The following is a 17167-nucleotide window of genomic DNA, read 5'->3' as shown; positions in this document are numbered from 1 at the left end:
ACGCGGGGAGCATTGCCAGCGTAATTCGACATTTCTTGGTCCCCCCTCCTCCCTCCCTCCCTCCCTCCCACCGCCTTCCCGTGGTTCCTCCACCTCCCGCGCCTTCATTCCAGTAGTACCACTTTTTCTCTGGCATCTCAGACCCGTCATCCCGTACTGGAATGTCCACCGTTGCTCCTTCGCGAACAAGAAGATTCGCGTTCCATTTAGGACACCACTGAAATGGCTGTATAGGAAAAGATTATGCACAATTGACTTTCGGCTGGATTTTAGCATTAGCGTCCATACTCCCCTTTTCAATGGGTTGGATCATATCCAACTGTTGGCAAGATATCCGCCAGCAGACCCGGAACTGCCTCTCACTAGGCCAACAGAATTAAGGGTGGGAGGGAGGCTCCCTTCCCCCTCCCCTCCGTCTTCTTCGTCCCACTGTTCCCCTCCTCCTCCTCCTCCTCCTCCATTATGTGGGACTTACGGTTCAACGAAAGAACTCCCAAGAATGTTGGTCAGCGGTTGGCTGTGGACGAGGAGACTTAATTGGGAATAACAGCAAAAGTAATTTTTTGAGTCAGTGACCCAGTTTCCTTGTGAGTATATCCAGCATTGGTATTTCCGTAGCCGAAGGCGGACAAGATGATAAATCAATTTGCATCTTGTTTTTCACTCGTAATGAAAAAAAGGATTCATTATGAACATTATATATATATATATATATATATATATATATATATATATATATATATATATATATATAGAATATATATATATGTGTGTGTGTATGTATGTATGTATACATACATACATGTATATGTATACACACACATATATATATATATATATATATACAGACATAATTAAAACCAAAAAGAATTACCGTGTCGTATTTTAGTTTCTTTGAAGATATTAACTTCCTTAGTTTTCAGTCTTTGTTTGCCACCGGTTTTAAATACTTCTGCTGTTCCAGAATTTCTCAGCTTTTTGAAGTGATCTATACGGAATTCTGCTAAGAAATGAAAAAAACCATAGAAAACGGATCATGCACATCAGTTTTTCTTTATCATCCTTTGCCAATAAATGGTCACTAAAAAATAACTGCGAAAGGTTCCTAACTAAAATAAGTGGTAGAGTATGGTAGAGTAAACACTTATTTTGTATTCCATCTATTCATAGCTGAGTGACATACAGTATTTAAAAAGGTTGCACTCATGTTCACAGACAATATCTGAAAGCCGCCAAAATTGACATAATGAGTGGGATAAAAAAAATAAAGCATCAACGTAATAGGACAGAGACTCCCAAATAGTGATTGTAAAAATTTCCCTCCAAAAGGCTGGAAAAAATTAATATCGTCTTTGGATAGTAATGTAAAATTAAATTAGCGTCACCTCACGCGTCGTCCCTGACCCCATAAAAACCATTCAGAAACATCCAGAGCAACAAATAAATAACAGTAACAAAGTAACTTCCCCAAACTGAAACTTCCGTAGCGGGATATTCTGGTGCAAACGAGTGATCATGGTTTGAATTTTCCGCTGGAATCATCCCTGATTATAGGTCGTGCCATCTTCCCTGATGACGTCACGTACTTGTCAGTGACTATTGTGGTTTTCGTCTCATTTGCGGTCAAATTTTGTTTGGAGCATTTTTCCTCTCTCTCTCTCTCTCTCTCTCTCTCTCTCTCTCTCTCTATTCTTATTCTTATTCTTGCTAAATATGTGCATAACTTGGTTTTATACAGTAATTACTCGTTACAGCTCAAATAAAAATTACTTTATTTCGTTTTTTATGGAATGGTTGAGTTGACAGAGAGCGAGAGAGAAAAAACTGAGTATTACATGATCGCTTATACTACACGAATGGATGAAGACAGTGCATTTGAATAGCAAAATATCCAGTTTCAAATAAAAGTAGGTTGAAGTGATTACATAATTACGCTGAAGAAAAGCCACTCCCATATAGCTGGAAGGAATTTATGAAGTGTAAATGACACGCTACGTGTAAATGAAACTATCGACTGAAATGTTAATAAAGACGACTTGTAATCATAAGGAACTGATTCACAAAAACATACGGCTACAGAAAGTAATATAGGGAATAGAAAAACATTCAAGAAATAAAACGATGTTTTGTGGATGACTGCTGAAAGCGAACATGATACAAGATTGACTGTAATGCCATGGTATGGCTGAGTGACTTTCCACCTTAAGGAACATGAGAGGAGGATGATGTGAAAGGAAAAATATAACGAAAAAGTGAGGATAAGGGCCATTAAATAATAATAATAATAAATTCCTATTGCTCTGTTTCTAAGCAAAAAGCCTGTAACATGAAGAATTAGTTATCGTGTTTCAGACTATGACAAGAAAATTAGGTCCACGTAATGTGCATACTGTTGATGCTTAGTGTATGCAGATTTAAAGACGAAAGGCTCAGAATATTAGCAGACTGCAAATTAACAGTTTGAATGCATTACGTTTGTCTAATGTGCTGTGACTCTAAATACACGATTTACAGTGTTGACTAATACCAGTACGGTTTTATATCCACTACTCAGAAGAAATTATCTTGTGAGAAGGAAGAACTTCTCGTACAAAAGACTGTCATATCTGAAACCAGAAAATCTTAGCATATCGTTTAATGAATAACAGAAAAAGCTTCAAATTTTCAGGTTGTAACAAGATAGCCGTGTGCATCATTTCCTCGGCCAAGCACAGCATCATGCCGTGTAAAACTCTCAGCCACGGCCCATGAAACTCTCAGCCGCGGCCCAAGAGACTTTCAGCCGTCGTACGAAGAGTTGATCTTCAGTCAAATTCCCGTTGCTGGAACAACATACCATTGATATTAGATGTACTGGTGTCAACACTAACATTATATGTGTGTGTGTGTATATATATATACAGTATATATATATATATATATATATATATATATATATATATATATATATATATATATATATATATAAATATATATATATATATATATATATATATATATATATATATATATATATATATATATATATATATATATATATATACATATATTATATATATAGAGGACTAATTTTGACTGAGAGCATTGAAACTTCAAAAGTTGGACGTCTTTATTTTCAAGATATAAAAGTAGCAACAGAAACAATAGAAAATACAGAAATTTTGAATTTGAAGAAAAAGATTAAATGAGACTTTTCTTCTTGAATTGAGAACTGTTGCCTTGAAAGCAGCTATAAACGGCAAATAAACCCTTGGGAATTAATTGCTAAGATTTTCCTTGGATAGCGATGCTGATGACTACACGTCAAAGGATCATTGTAGAAAATAAGCTTGCTTGACTCCAAAAGGAACTCAACACTTGTCGTTTGAGAGACGAAACGAGGAAAGCTAAGGCTTCCTTCACAGCCACCCTCCTCTTCTAAGAACGGAATGAACCCAGCATGAATCAGAAGTCATATATGCAAATAGATTCAAGATTAAATAAAGTCGTGGACCTTATACTCACAAAATGAAGGGTCTCACGCCAATCAGCGGATCATAAACTCCACCCAGTGGCAATAGCTCCACCCTGTGACAATCATTCCGCCCTGTGGGAGTCCCTCCGCCTCACATCGGCCCCACAACCCTATGACAATCCACAGTACATGTCGTCAACCGAGGCGCTTGGAAATATTGCAGGGACTTTGTTGTGTGGGGTACCGACATCAGTTCAAGTTTTTAAAGGATTTGGGAAATATAAGGAAGAGATATACACATTGGGAAAAATACGAGAAAACATTTATGCTCAGGGTATGCATAAATTCATGTGAAAATTTTTAGCTTGGCGATTTACATCAGTCAGGGATATAAACAAGTTTTATATATATATATATATATATATATATATATATATATATATATATATATATATATATATATAAATTATATATATATACTGTATATATATTATATATATTTATATATATATATATATATATATATATATATATATATATATATATATATATGTACATATATATGTATGTATATATGTATATATATACATATATATATGTGTGTATACTGTATGTATATATATATATATATATAGAGTATATATATATATATATATATATATATATATATATATATATATATAATTTAGCATGCAAACTAAACGTTACTGTAACTCACACTCGACATCATGACGATGTGATGAGTAACCCTTTCGACAAATGAGAAATCCAGCGGAAGAATCCTCTGAAGTTGATCCAACGCAATTTTTTTAACCTAGTTATATCCTGGTTATAGTGCTACTAACAAAAAAAAAAGAGAAAAGACAAAAATCGAGTATAAACTAGGCAAGTATTTGAAATAAAAGCGGGAAAGATGGTGAGACAGGCTTCGGTTTAATTGCCCCAAGTAGCAGATAATTTTAGTCCGAGAACTCTGAAAGGCTTTCTTTCTTCAAAGCACTAAGCATTAAAGTGGTTTAAATTAGCAATAATAGCAGCATATGCTACAACATAAAGCAGCAAAATAAACTTCAGCAGATAGTTGACAAGCTACTTAGCATGCTGTTACCATAATTCTAGGCGCCTCTAGTACTTAAGTTGGACAAGAGGCGGATGATGTATCTAGGCCAGCAGCAGGCGAGTGCTTAGTTTACGTGAGCCAACCTCGAGGACTGACTTCATTAATTTTGAAGTGTGACGATGGGGACGGATTAACTTTTTTCGTCTTATTACTCATATATCTAATTAGTTACTGTTATTACTTTAATTTCTAAATAAAATGGTAAGGTTTAGTTATTTTTGTCATTCACGATTAGAATTTAGCTCCTGCCTTCTTTTCTTACGTATGGGCATCCTGTTCTCTGGACATCCCAGAATAATAATAATAATAATAATGCTATGGGTAGAGGCCTTCCCCTAAGTAAATTTCGTCCAACAGTATCTGGACGGTACAGCCATCTTTTATAACGATGTTTAAAGCTTTTCTTAAAATGATCCCCTCCCGAATAGAAGCAATAGACTTCCAAGGGTGCATAAGTGAACCCGTAGCACTTGTTCGCTCATATATGCAGTAAGTATACATGACTTTTCAATATTATATCATTTAGTAAGATTTGGTAAGACCCATGAATCCACTGCCGATCTTTGTCGCAATTTATATTTCGGGACTGCATTCTTATATCTCTGTCTTTCTGCAAACCACTGTCTATTTCGAGGCTTTACTGTCACAGACCATATTGAACAGCAACAATTCCTGGTTGTTCTATGTGGTAGGTATACAGTAGTTGTATGTTGCTTTCTTGTCTTAATGTGAACACATTTCCTCTTATTCTAACGGGTGTGACGCGTTTCGGCAATGAATGACAAATACATCCGGTTAGTTTAGATTAATCTTCATTATGCCAGCACGGGTCCTGGCACTAAGACGGACCGTTAGCGTGGTAATGTGTTAAGAGGTCTGGTGTGGACTTCTTGACTGGGTCCCATCCAACCGAGACGAACACAGCCAGGGGTCAGGTCACATTGTGCGGATGGTAAGATGGTGCTGGGGGGAAGGGGAAGGGGAAGGGAAGACCAACATTCCCTTAACTGATGCAGTTTCTTAGTTTAAAGGTATATCAGATTTACATAATTATTTCTCTTGTGAGACAGTTCACTCTTAATGTTCTTGTCTACGGGCCTTATTCTGGATGCTGTACTTATTTCGTTTCTTATCATTTTCAGATTGCCTGGTCAACTGGGGTTTTCTTGTTCAGGTAAGTCCTGTGCACATATATTTTTGACCGCCTCTTTTCCTCTTTTGATGGAAGGGGAGAGCAGCAGCTCATTTGCTGTGATGAGTTTGGGTTTATGCTTGCCATCCGCAAGCACAAACCTCAATGAAAGTATGACAGTAGAGAGACAATCACCAGGTACATTCTGTGTTTCATGTTGCGAATGATCTTTTCTCTGTTGGATCCTCATGTGAGTCGTTGGATACAAGTATTTAAGAAAGGCATCTTCGCAAAGGTAACATAAGAGCCATTTGCTAAGCTAAGTCGTGGTCTTTTATACATATGTATAAGGGCATCTCGTTCCCCAACAGGGCACATGGAGTGGGTGGCGACATTGTGCATCTTCAGGTCAACCTGGTCTTAGTTTATTCATTCGTTCAGTTTCTGTATTGCCTCCAGTCGGTTTGACATTTCTTCACTTTATTTCCCACAAGGAATTATCTTCCCGCTTGTTACTGGGATGCATCATTACATAATAAAAGAGCTTGATCTTCTCTGGCGCGGTACCTTAGTTATGAGGTTTGTTAGAGGCATTGCAGCATTAATGATACCTTCTTTTGAATCTCTGGTTGACGGTGGAGTCTACTGTAAATATTGTTTAAAGGATTTGCACGAAACATAAATGATGTTATCTATGATATTCTGACTTCTTAAAAATCAGAGATATTTCACACACAATGCTGAAATAAAGTAATCTCCAAAATTATTAAAAGAATACGAAAGTAATATAAGCACAGCAATATCATTAAAGATTTAGAAGAACCCAAGGGCTTCACTCCAGCACTCTGTCTGTAATCAATAAGCGGCACTACCAGTACACATGCAAATTTTAAAAACTACCCGCGCACACTGCAGGGCGGACAACTTTAAGGATAATCACTATTAAACTGTGCTGCAAAATTCAGCAGACAGAACACTGACTGATATTTATGATAACCCAAAATTTTGTGAAAAGTTGACACTCAGACTTGCAGGCATATACAAAGTCGACATCCGAAACAGCCATATAACCTTGTGGACAGTAAGGAAGCAAATACCTGTATCATACCACTGGTAATTCAGCTGGTTAGTATAGGGCAAAAATATCTTCACGGTGACACTTTCTTCCCAAATGGCCTTATCAGCAAGCCAACTGAGTAAAAAGAAATTACATGAACTTTTACACAAGTAACAAGGAGATTTAGAATAAAAGTAAAATCAAAACTCAATGAATAACAAGATAATCTCAATAACTGGATCAGAACAGCCATGACTTTCAGTTATAAAACAAAGGAGTCCAGACGTTGATGAGATCTTACCTTTACGCATAAACATGTAGAAAATGCACTTAAAGTAACTGAGAAGTTAACGACTTCTTGTTCTCTATGAACTTCGCTTGAAATGCAGATAAATCAGGCAACAATCAAAGAAAACCCCAGGTTCGTCTTATGTCACTGGCGTCCTCTTTTGATAATGTTTGACTAAGGACTGAAATGTGGACAACAAAACTAACACGCTCTAAGCCCTCTTCCAGATTAGTTAATTCCTACTCACGGGGTGCTTTGCTCAGTGAGGTTCGCTATTTCAGTCACAGAGGTGCAAAAGTAGATCCACCCAAACTTGATTATAACCTTTCAGACATTGAAAGCTTGAGAATTTGTGTATGAAACTTGGCACAGAAATTTGTAAACACTCCCCTGAATTCAGGGCACTTAAGATAAATCATCAACTTGTAATAGAGAGATCATCGCAAGGTTGATTTAATAAGATTTTGCGTTAAATCAGATTTTCGTAGGTACCAACTTATGTACTGTACACTGGTGTGTAGGGCAGTGACGGGTTAGATTACTTAGCGAAGAGTAAGACGCCGAAGAGGTCTATATGAGAAGAATGACGCAAAAAGGTTGGAGAGATCTCTGCAGGAGGCACAGAGAAGTGTTTCTGAAATAAAAGGTTACGATGTATGGAGAGATTGTTAAGCCGTATCTCCTTTTCGGAAGTGAAATTTGGATGTTGAATGGAAATGAAAGAAGAAGTGAGTACACTGTTGGGATGAATTATTTGTGTAGAATTTAATGAGTAGAGAGTTTTAAATACGAAGACTATGGTAGACTGGTTTACCTAATGAAAAGATGGTTAGATCGTGTGGTGAAAACTTAGAACAGTGTGGAAAAGTGTGTATAATTCGGAACTTTTGAGGATCCAGGAAATGTTTCAGCAAGAAAAAACCCGCCTTCGGGACATGTAAAGTAAGTTAACAGCAAACTTATTTTATTACTTCTATAACGTGAAATGTGCAGGCAGAATAAACAGTAAAACTCCCGAGACAAAGTTTGTCGGTTAATTTTTTGTACCGACATAACTGAGCGTGCAATTAGGCAGAGGGGATAAAATTAAGATGAATACACATGTGATAAAAAGCACGCATAAATGAGTTAAAGGAGGGAGATAATGAAATCCACGTATTAAATATGCCAATGAATTTCATAAAAAAAGCTTCGTTGATCGATCGCTCCCACTAATTTTGTTCCCTACATCAAAAAGAATCTATCCGAGAAAGGGAAGATGACATAGTGTCGGACATCTAGATTAATCTGGTTATGGAAGGAACCTGTCGAAGTCAGGGTTCCGTCTCCCAGTTTAGAAACATCCACAGAGCACAATGGACTTATGGAATTGTTTGGCTATCAAATGTGTGTGTGTATATATATATATAAATATGTATATGCATATATATATATATGTGTGTGTGTGTGTGTGTATATATATATACATACATATATATATATATATATATATATATATATATATATATATATATATATATATATATATATATATATATATATATATGAAAGTGAATGTCTGTATATTACTTTGGCTTCTATAAAAATCCGAACCACTTAACAGAATCAGAAAAAAATTTTGCACACGGCCTCTATGCCACCCCAGAAAGGTTTACAAATCAAAATCAAACCCCTACCCCGCGACACACGTACAAACACAGACAAAACAAATGAAATTTTCGTCTTGACGTCACCTTTTCCCCCAGTTTTTCCCGGGCGCTACCAGACGTATGATTAACTTATACAATAAATCCAAAACCCCTATAACATCAATTTTTTACCAGAATTTACGTGAAATTTTATCATAATTTATGAGAATTATTATTAATATAATTGTTTACTACCTCAATAAAATCAACATTAAAAACCTATATCGGTTTAAATGTTTACACTCCTCGCCACTGTAAAAAGTCACAGATCAATTGCTTCTGTGATAGACACACCCCCTCATTAGAAATATTACAGGCGACGAAATTACCACCTCTTTTGCAATGTTCATTTTAAGCCAAACATAACTTAGTCATACCTTGCCAATAAAATATAAATTCTTAAGAACCCTGTGGTATTATCATCATCATATCTAACTACTTAATCCACAAAAAACTTCGTAGTTATGGGCAACTTTGGAGATCAAGAAATAATTCATCGACGAAATGAAACAAATCCATCACCATCCGCGCATGCATATTACCAGACTAAATGCTTCTGTGATAAAACTAACCCCTCACTAAAAAATTACTCGTGACGAAATTACTACATTTTTTTCAGTGTTCATCTTAAGCCAAACGTATCTTAATTATACCTTGCCAATAAAATACAAATTCTTAAGTACCTGGAGGTATTACCATCATCATATCTGAGTACTTGATCCACTAAAAAATCACCATTTTTCGACAATTTCTATATTGGACCATTCAGACTTCGGCCCACACTTTCCCTCAGAAACGTAAAAGGGAACTGAAACACGTTCGTTAACACGTATAGGAGACCGAAAACAGTTGCAGCTCTTTTCACGGTGTCTAAAATTACAATTGTGATAATAATTTAATGTTTATATAGCCAACAGACACTATTTTAAGTAGCTGCTGGCTAAGACTGACGTCAGCATTTACGATATTTCCTTTTTTTTTTCGTTCAAATGCGAATTTCTTCATTAATTCGTTCGTTTCTTCTTCGTTTTTACCTTCGAAATTCGCCATAGCGACTGTTCCGTGACGTTACGATGACGTATTCCTTATGAAGTCGGTTTAAATGAGGTCTGAAATTAATTATCGTGTTGTTAGGCAATACCACCACCACGCACATCAACTTCACCACACTACCTCTACCAAACGTTCTCTCTCTCTCTCTCTCTCTCTCTCTCTCTCTCTCTCTCTCTCTCTCTCTCTCTCTCTCTCTCAAACAATCTGGGCGAAATTTGTCTGTGAAGTTGTAACTATTGCAAGTAAATTCATGCTTGCGATCTCTCTCTCTCTCTCTCTCTCTCTCTCTCTCTCTCTCTCTCTCTCTCTTTATAAATTCCCTTATGAATGGGTTTAAACACCAAGTCATACTAGAAAAACCTGAGCATGTTTGCCACTGCAAGTCAGTCAATCTCTCTCTCTCTCTCTCTCTCTCTCTCTCTCTCTCTCTCTTTTAATTTTAATCGGATATGCCAGGATACATGTTTACATGTATATATCATATTTTTTTAAAGTAATGAATTCAAGACAGAATTATTAATTAAAGGAAAGAAAAGTATTTTCAGTGATAGTACACATACTTTACACGACGAAACAATTCAAAGGGGATGAAGGAAAATTTCTCTGAGTTCTTCAAAGTTCTTCCGGGCAGCGCCGGGTTTGGTTAGCTAGTATGTGTGTGTGTGTGTGTGTGTGTATGTATGTGTATATATATATATATATATATATATATATATATATATATATATATATATATATATATATTTATATTTATATACAAGTCTATATGACTATGTATTATGTCGTAGCGTGCATTTGGCTACCCAGTTAATGTTATATAACAATGTAAAATCGAGTAATATAGATATTTTTCAAGTTCCCGAGGAAACTCCGTTCTTTAGCCTAGGACCAAAATTCTCCAAAAATATCTTGAGTCAACATCAATCCCTCTACAATAGAAATCACTAGGTAATGTGTTTCTTTGTGCGCAATAGCTTGTAATTACTTAAGTGTAGTAATTATGTGTTTTTCAATACCAAGGGACATTGTATAAGTCAAAAAAACGAGGGACAGAGACAATTGTAAACTCATCTATATAGAAAAATTTGCTTTATGAGATTTCTTAAGAAGCTGACAACCAAGCTGGGCACCTCTAACATCGCCGCAAAGGCAAATAACTCATTTGTGTCCTGCCACTCGCCTCTCTTTACTCACCTACTCTTCAGCGCTACTGTAATTCCTACTCAAACAAGCGGGCACTCTGAAACTAATACAACAACAAGTAAAAATGCGCCGAAGTTTCTTCGGCGCAATCGAGTTTTCTGTACAGCGTCTAATGCTGTATGAAACTCTCAGCCACGGCCCATGAAATTCTCAGCCGCGGCCCATGAAACTTTCAGCCTGTGTTATTGGCACCTATAGCGGTTCCAGACGCACGATCATGGCTAACTTTAACCTTAAATAAGATAAAAACTACTGAGGCTAGAGGGCTGCAGTTTGGTATGCTAGATGACTGGAGGGTGGATGATCAACATACCAATTTGCAGCCCTCTAGCCTCAGGAGTTTTCAAGATCTGAGGGCGGACAGAAAAAGTGCGGACGGACAGAGAAGAGTCCATCTCAATAGTTTCCTTTTACAGAAAACTAAAAGGAAAATAAAAGTCACGCTTAACGTCGATGCACTTGTTGTCGAAGAGCAAACAGGATTTCTCGAAAGCGAGGAGATCTTGACAAAACGACGAACTTGGCATCCTTTCACATCAGCTGCTTGTGAAAGTTATGGTCAGAGGAGTTTAGTTAAGGAACAGAAAAAAGAGATGGAGTGATGAAGGATGGCTGTAGCAAGGGAGAAAGATCAGAATAATTAAACTAGAAAAAAATCATTGGGAGAGAGGAGTATTTAAAAAATGAGCAGGGCTAGAATGAGAAAGAGCAGAATAAAGGAAAGCACAAAAGAAGGACGGATTGAAGGAGCACAGGAAAAGCTCGATATTATAAAGAAGTGAGACTGGAAAGCATCATGATGGATAGCATAAACAAAATATCCTGATGCCTCATCGACGGCTTTTAAGAAGAAAATGAGTAGTAATAATATAGCTGAGATATCACTGGAAAATGAACTCAAGAATGAAGTATAAGAGGAAACAAGTAATATATATAAGCGCATAGAAAATAACGAAGGAGGAAATGTAAAAGGTCTACAGACTCGTATTGCTGAGTGAAAATGAATATTGGTGAGAAATATACCGGTTAAAAAAAATTGAAGAGAAAAATGCAAGAGTTGTGCAAAGGCCAAGGTTATGAATTCAGAAAGGAAAACAAGACTGAGTGAAAATGAGAGGAGTGAAGGAATTCTTTAACGAAAAGAAAATAAAAAGAGACACCCAATCACCGCAATGGACGTGAAGAAGAAATCACAAGGTTAGCATCGGATGGCAAAGAAACTAAGCGTCCATGACAAGGAACCGAGACAATTATTTCTTATGAATGACGCTGATGTGATAAGAGGCTTCTAAGTGAAGGCAGGCTAATTGGCACCGTGTATGTGACTGTGTACAATGAATCCATACATACATTACACTTATACACACGCCACAGTACGCGCGAGCGAATGCAAATAAATTTTATATACCTACACCTTACGTAAATAAACACACACATATGTGCTTATGTATGTATAAACGTGTGTAGCCTATATTTTGTAATCTAACTAACATCATGACAAAATGGAATGAAACCAAAAAGTTACATAATTCGTTCCATATGAACAACATAAGGAACCATTATTAGATATGTGATTATTTTGCCAAGAGAAAAAAACGAGTGGAATTGGAACACTGGCTGCGTGTGACCTTCATCACAACTTGAAACTAAACAGAAGGGGAGAGGCCGGTTCTTCATCTTCTTCATCTAGAGGATCTCGTCTCGAAGACGACTTTTGATACCTGGACGCAGGTTAACTGTTCCTAGACATGTGCCATAGGATTAGGAAAAGTTGGAATAGGAGGAGGAGGAGGAGGAGGAGGAGGAGGAGGCGGGGAGGAATGTGAAGAGGAAGTGATGCACATGCAGATAATCTCCTCCAACGCCCTTTCCTTTCCGCTGAAGTCCAGCTTAAGGTAAGAAGAAAGAAAAGAGAGAATCCTTTAAAAGAAAAGGAGGAGGTCCCGCAAGGGTCAGTGACTCTCTCTCTCTCTCTCTCTCTCTCTCTCTCTCTCTCTCTCTCTCTCTCTCTCTCTCGGACATGTTGAGAATGAATTCTTGCAACAACTTCTAAATGCGCTTGTCTTTCGTCATGTAGGGTTGATTGTTTGTAATGTGAGTAGGAAACGCATGATACGTTTGATGATTTTGAAAAGAATTTTATACAATACAGTTAAATCTTAAATTCATCATATCATTATCATTATCAGAGGTCGTAGTATTATTAGCAGTATTCTGGACGGTATCCTGAGTTCTTTTTATTTTCCGTTCGTATGTCATTTGTTTATACACTCATAACGGATGCCCCAGAATGCTGAGGCTCTCAAAAGTTACCTCTTCCGTCCTGAAGCAGCCGATGCCCATCGACCATTCCACGGAATCCTCCTCAGGTCACATCGGGAGGACTTGTAGTGTCGAAGGTGTCTGGACTGATAGATGTATAGTTTCTTTTAAAAGCTGGTTTATATATTTCAGAGGTATGTTTAAGCTCTTTGATTCTTTTGGTAAAAGTAGATTTTAAAAAATGACCGTAAGTATCATTGTATTATAGAATATATCTTAATTTCAAGTGTAACGTGCCATTCTCCTCTCAACGCTTTTAAAGTTATTTTTTAATTTTAAGCCGTCCCCTAGCGAGAAGTAACTCAGAAGAAAATTTAGCATAACAGCCACTGCAGCATTCATACTTTAACTGCTGAATCACGTCACATCATACGCCTGCACTGAAGGCTCAGCAGCAGGTTGTCGAATCCACTACCATTACAACATTATCTGCGTCCTACTGTACAACTGGCAAGTCTCCTCCCAGTCTGTTGCACACACCCTGCTACCTTCCTTACTTCACTTCTTCTATAACTCAACCCATGCTTTCATATTGCTCTCATCCTTTATAATTATTCCCCAAATACCTACACGAATCAGCCACTTCCGCATTCTGTATTTATATTCATAGGCCCATCTTCCTAGTTTGGTTTGATCCTCAGAATCTTACGCATGCTCACATTTGCACTCAATTCTCTCATCTGGAAAATAATTCGATGCCCTCTGTCTTCAGTTTCTGCAGTTTCCATTCACTATTCCTTATCACTACTGAATCACCTGCAAACATAGACTATTTCCATACTGTATTCCTGACTTTTTTCCGACAACTGTGCAGTTGCATGTACTGTTCTTTCACTGACTTCTCAAAGCACTCCATCCATAAAAACATTAAACAGCCTTGGAGACATAACGTACCCTTCTCGGAGATATATTGTTACACCGAAACAACTGTGTATCAAACATCCTCAACAGCTCCACATTACAACTATAGATTCTTCCTTTTAGCATGTAGACCATGAACAGTCCTTTTGCTCTACTTCCAAACTCCTTTCATAACTGAGTCATAGAAGATACACTTTATCCAAACACCCTTTCCCTTGTCTAAACCCATTTTGTTCCTCCATGTTGATCTCTCTTTCATCTGTCCTAGTTTATCCATCAAAATCTTACCACAAATTTCCGTGGTACAGAGTGACTTTTTGCCCCTGTAAGAAAAAAATTCTTGCAGTTTCCTCCGTCATTCATCCCTTTATACAAATGAACAATTATCCCTCTCACCCATTCCCTCGGAACTTTCTTCCACAAGTACCTTGCAAACATTGCTTAGCCACTCAGTCACACTTTTACCACTGTATTGCATCGTTATATATATATATATATATATATATATATATATATATATATATATATATATATATATATATATATATATATATATATATATATATAATACATATATGTATATATATATATATATATATCAGAATTAATTTTATTGACACGGTTATGCTTAGGCTTTATCGAGATAATGAATTACTAAGTCACAATGAGTTAGCTCACTTTTGAGCCGTTCTTTTTGAGTAAATTAAACTGTTATGATATAAAAACTGTATGCACACGCTTTAACACTTTGTGGGTCTGAGAGTGTTGCCCAAAACGTTATATTTACCTCAAGTTAACTTGCATATGCAGAGTGAAACAGACCATCAAACAAAGGGGAAAAGGAGAATTTTAAGCAAATTTGTACGCAGATATACAAGTGTTTTTCACATGCACACACACACACACACACACACACACACACACATATATATATATATATATATATATGTGTGTGTGTGTATGTGTGTGTGTGTGTATGTAATATGTATGTATGTATGTATGTATGTATGTACGTACGTATGTGTGCATGTGTTGAAATACAAAATTCCCATATTGAATGAAACGAGAGAAAGTGGGGTGTTCCACAGTGAGTAACCTTTTTCCCCTCATCAGACGGATCGAAGAGATCTCGTAATTCAGCTTTCTTGTGTTTCCATCAGTTCAACTACAGGACTTCATCATTCCTTAATAATTGCTGTTCCTACAGCCACGGGGCTCAGGCTTTACCACCTACAGTTATGTTGTGCCTGTAGCTTGCCGTTGGGTAATACCACTTTTATTCACTACCTTTAAGCTTCATGTCTTCCCTTTCCTTTGTCCGTGGGCCTTTCTCCTGTCAGTCAAGCGACCAAGCATTCCGATCATCATTGTCCCTCCTGAAGGACTTTTCCCGGAATTTTTGCTCTCCCCAATACTTTCAGTAGTCCTTTCCATAAAGATTCTTCTGCGTCATTCTCTCTCTCTCTCTTGATGCACCCTTGAGTGTTATTTGCTCCTCTGCGAACCGTAGATTCCCACTCTTAAGTGGTTGGAAGCACCTAATTTTTCTTCCTCTGTAGAACCCTATTTAGCAGTGACCTTCATTTAATAAAGAAACACAAATCTGAATAGTGTACCAATATTCAAGTTTCCCAAATATGTCGTCTGACGTGGCTGAATATGCCAGGGCACTCGACCCGTTTCCGTTATGCAGTAATAATCGCTCTCGACCACCAGTTCTTGATGCTTTTGCGTTCGTGTAGTGTTTACGGCACTTTACTAAATCATCCCGCCATGAGATTTAATCGACTAAAACTTCTCTGACCACCTAGTGTGCAGGAGGCACAGGGCTTGCAGCAGCTAGACTACAGCTGCCAAACGAATTCCTCCTTTTCTCTCGGCCGCCTCCCGTCCAGACCATAAGGGTAGGATACCATAGATTTGCCTAACCAGGTCACGAGAAGGTTCAGTTACAGCGCCGCCTTGAAACTTTCTTTTACCCGATGTTTTAGTCATTTTTCATGGTTGTGTATTTTTCTTCGGCATTACCAGTACAAGAAAAATCCTTTTAAATGGATAAATATATATATATATATATATATATATATATATATATATATATATATATATATATATATATATATATATATATATATTTCTAAACATTTCTACAGAATACGTCAACACTGCATAATGCAGAAATCTGTAAGCCATCCTGAATCTGTGATATATATATATATATATATATATATATATATATATATATATATATATATATATATATATACATACATACATACACACATCCAAGATATGAAAGATAAATAGAGTAACTGTGGTTATGCGATCCAGGATGCAAAAGAAAAGAGTGAGTGAGGTAACGGGTTTTCATAGTCCAACAGAAACTGGAACAGGTATTCGCGGGAAAGAATTTATCCGATCCGTCATAAAGAGATGAGCGTGCTAGTACTACTGGTTATCTTTCATTTTTACTGTTTCTTTTTTCCCTAGATGTCTAATATCATGTTGTCCGGTCATATTTTCCCGAGATGTCTAATATCATGTTGTCCGGTCATAGGATCACAGGACGGGGAGAACCAAGGTCTAGACCTTGGGGAGAACAGTCAGTTTTCAGAAGAATGTCGGTCGTACTCAGATTCAGCACTTTATTCCGGGCGTCAGTCAGGGGTCATCGCCGTGTCTCGCGGCCTTCAAGTTTTTCATTGACTACTTTTCATATCAATGAAAACTGAAACGCGTCGTACGAAAGAAGCGAAAAAAAAAAACTAGCTCAAAGCTATAAACTGAAGAAAAGATCATCTAGACGTTAGATGATGTTTCTCTAAAATGTACTACAATACTTTGACGTTATCGTTAATCGTTAAAATAACCTTAGTTTTTGTCACAAATGTTGGATTAAGTTGTTCTTGCTTGTACGAGCAGCGCCGAAATACTAGATACTCAAGATCAAGCAAAAACGTTCTTAGTGAAATGAAATCTAGCCAAGTC

General features: G+C 37.0%; 1 long non-coding RNA gene across 1 annotated transcript in view; it reads left to right on the top strand.

Moving 5' to 3' along the window:
* LOC136850558 (uncharacterized) overlaps positions 1–5754 on the top strand; it is a 230701-nt gene extending 224947 nt beyond the window's left edge. Inside the window, exon 3 of the long non-coding RNA XR_010856654.1 lies at positions 5717–5754. This is a non-coding gene — a long non-coding RNA (uncharacterized lncRNA). The remainder of the gene's footprint in view (positions 1–5716) is intronic.
* The last annotated feature ends 11413 nt before the right edge of the window (positions 5755–17167 follow it).

The sequence above is a fragment of the Macrobrachium rosenbergii genome, chromosome 22 (assembly GCF_040412425.1).
Source record: "Macrobrachium rosenbergii isolate ZJJX-2024 chromosome 22, ASM4041242v1, whole genome shotgun sequence".
Taxonomy (NCBI): domain Eukaryota; kingdom Metazoa; phylum Arthropoda; class Malacostraca; order Decapoda; family Palaemonidae; genus Macrobrachium; species Macrobrachium rosenbergii.
This window is presented reverse-complemented; position numbering and strand designations above follow the sequence as displayed.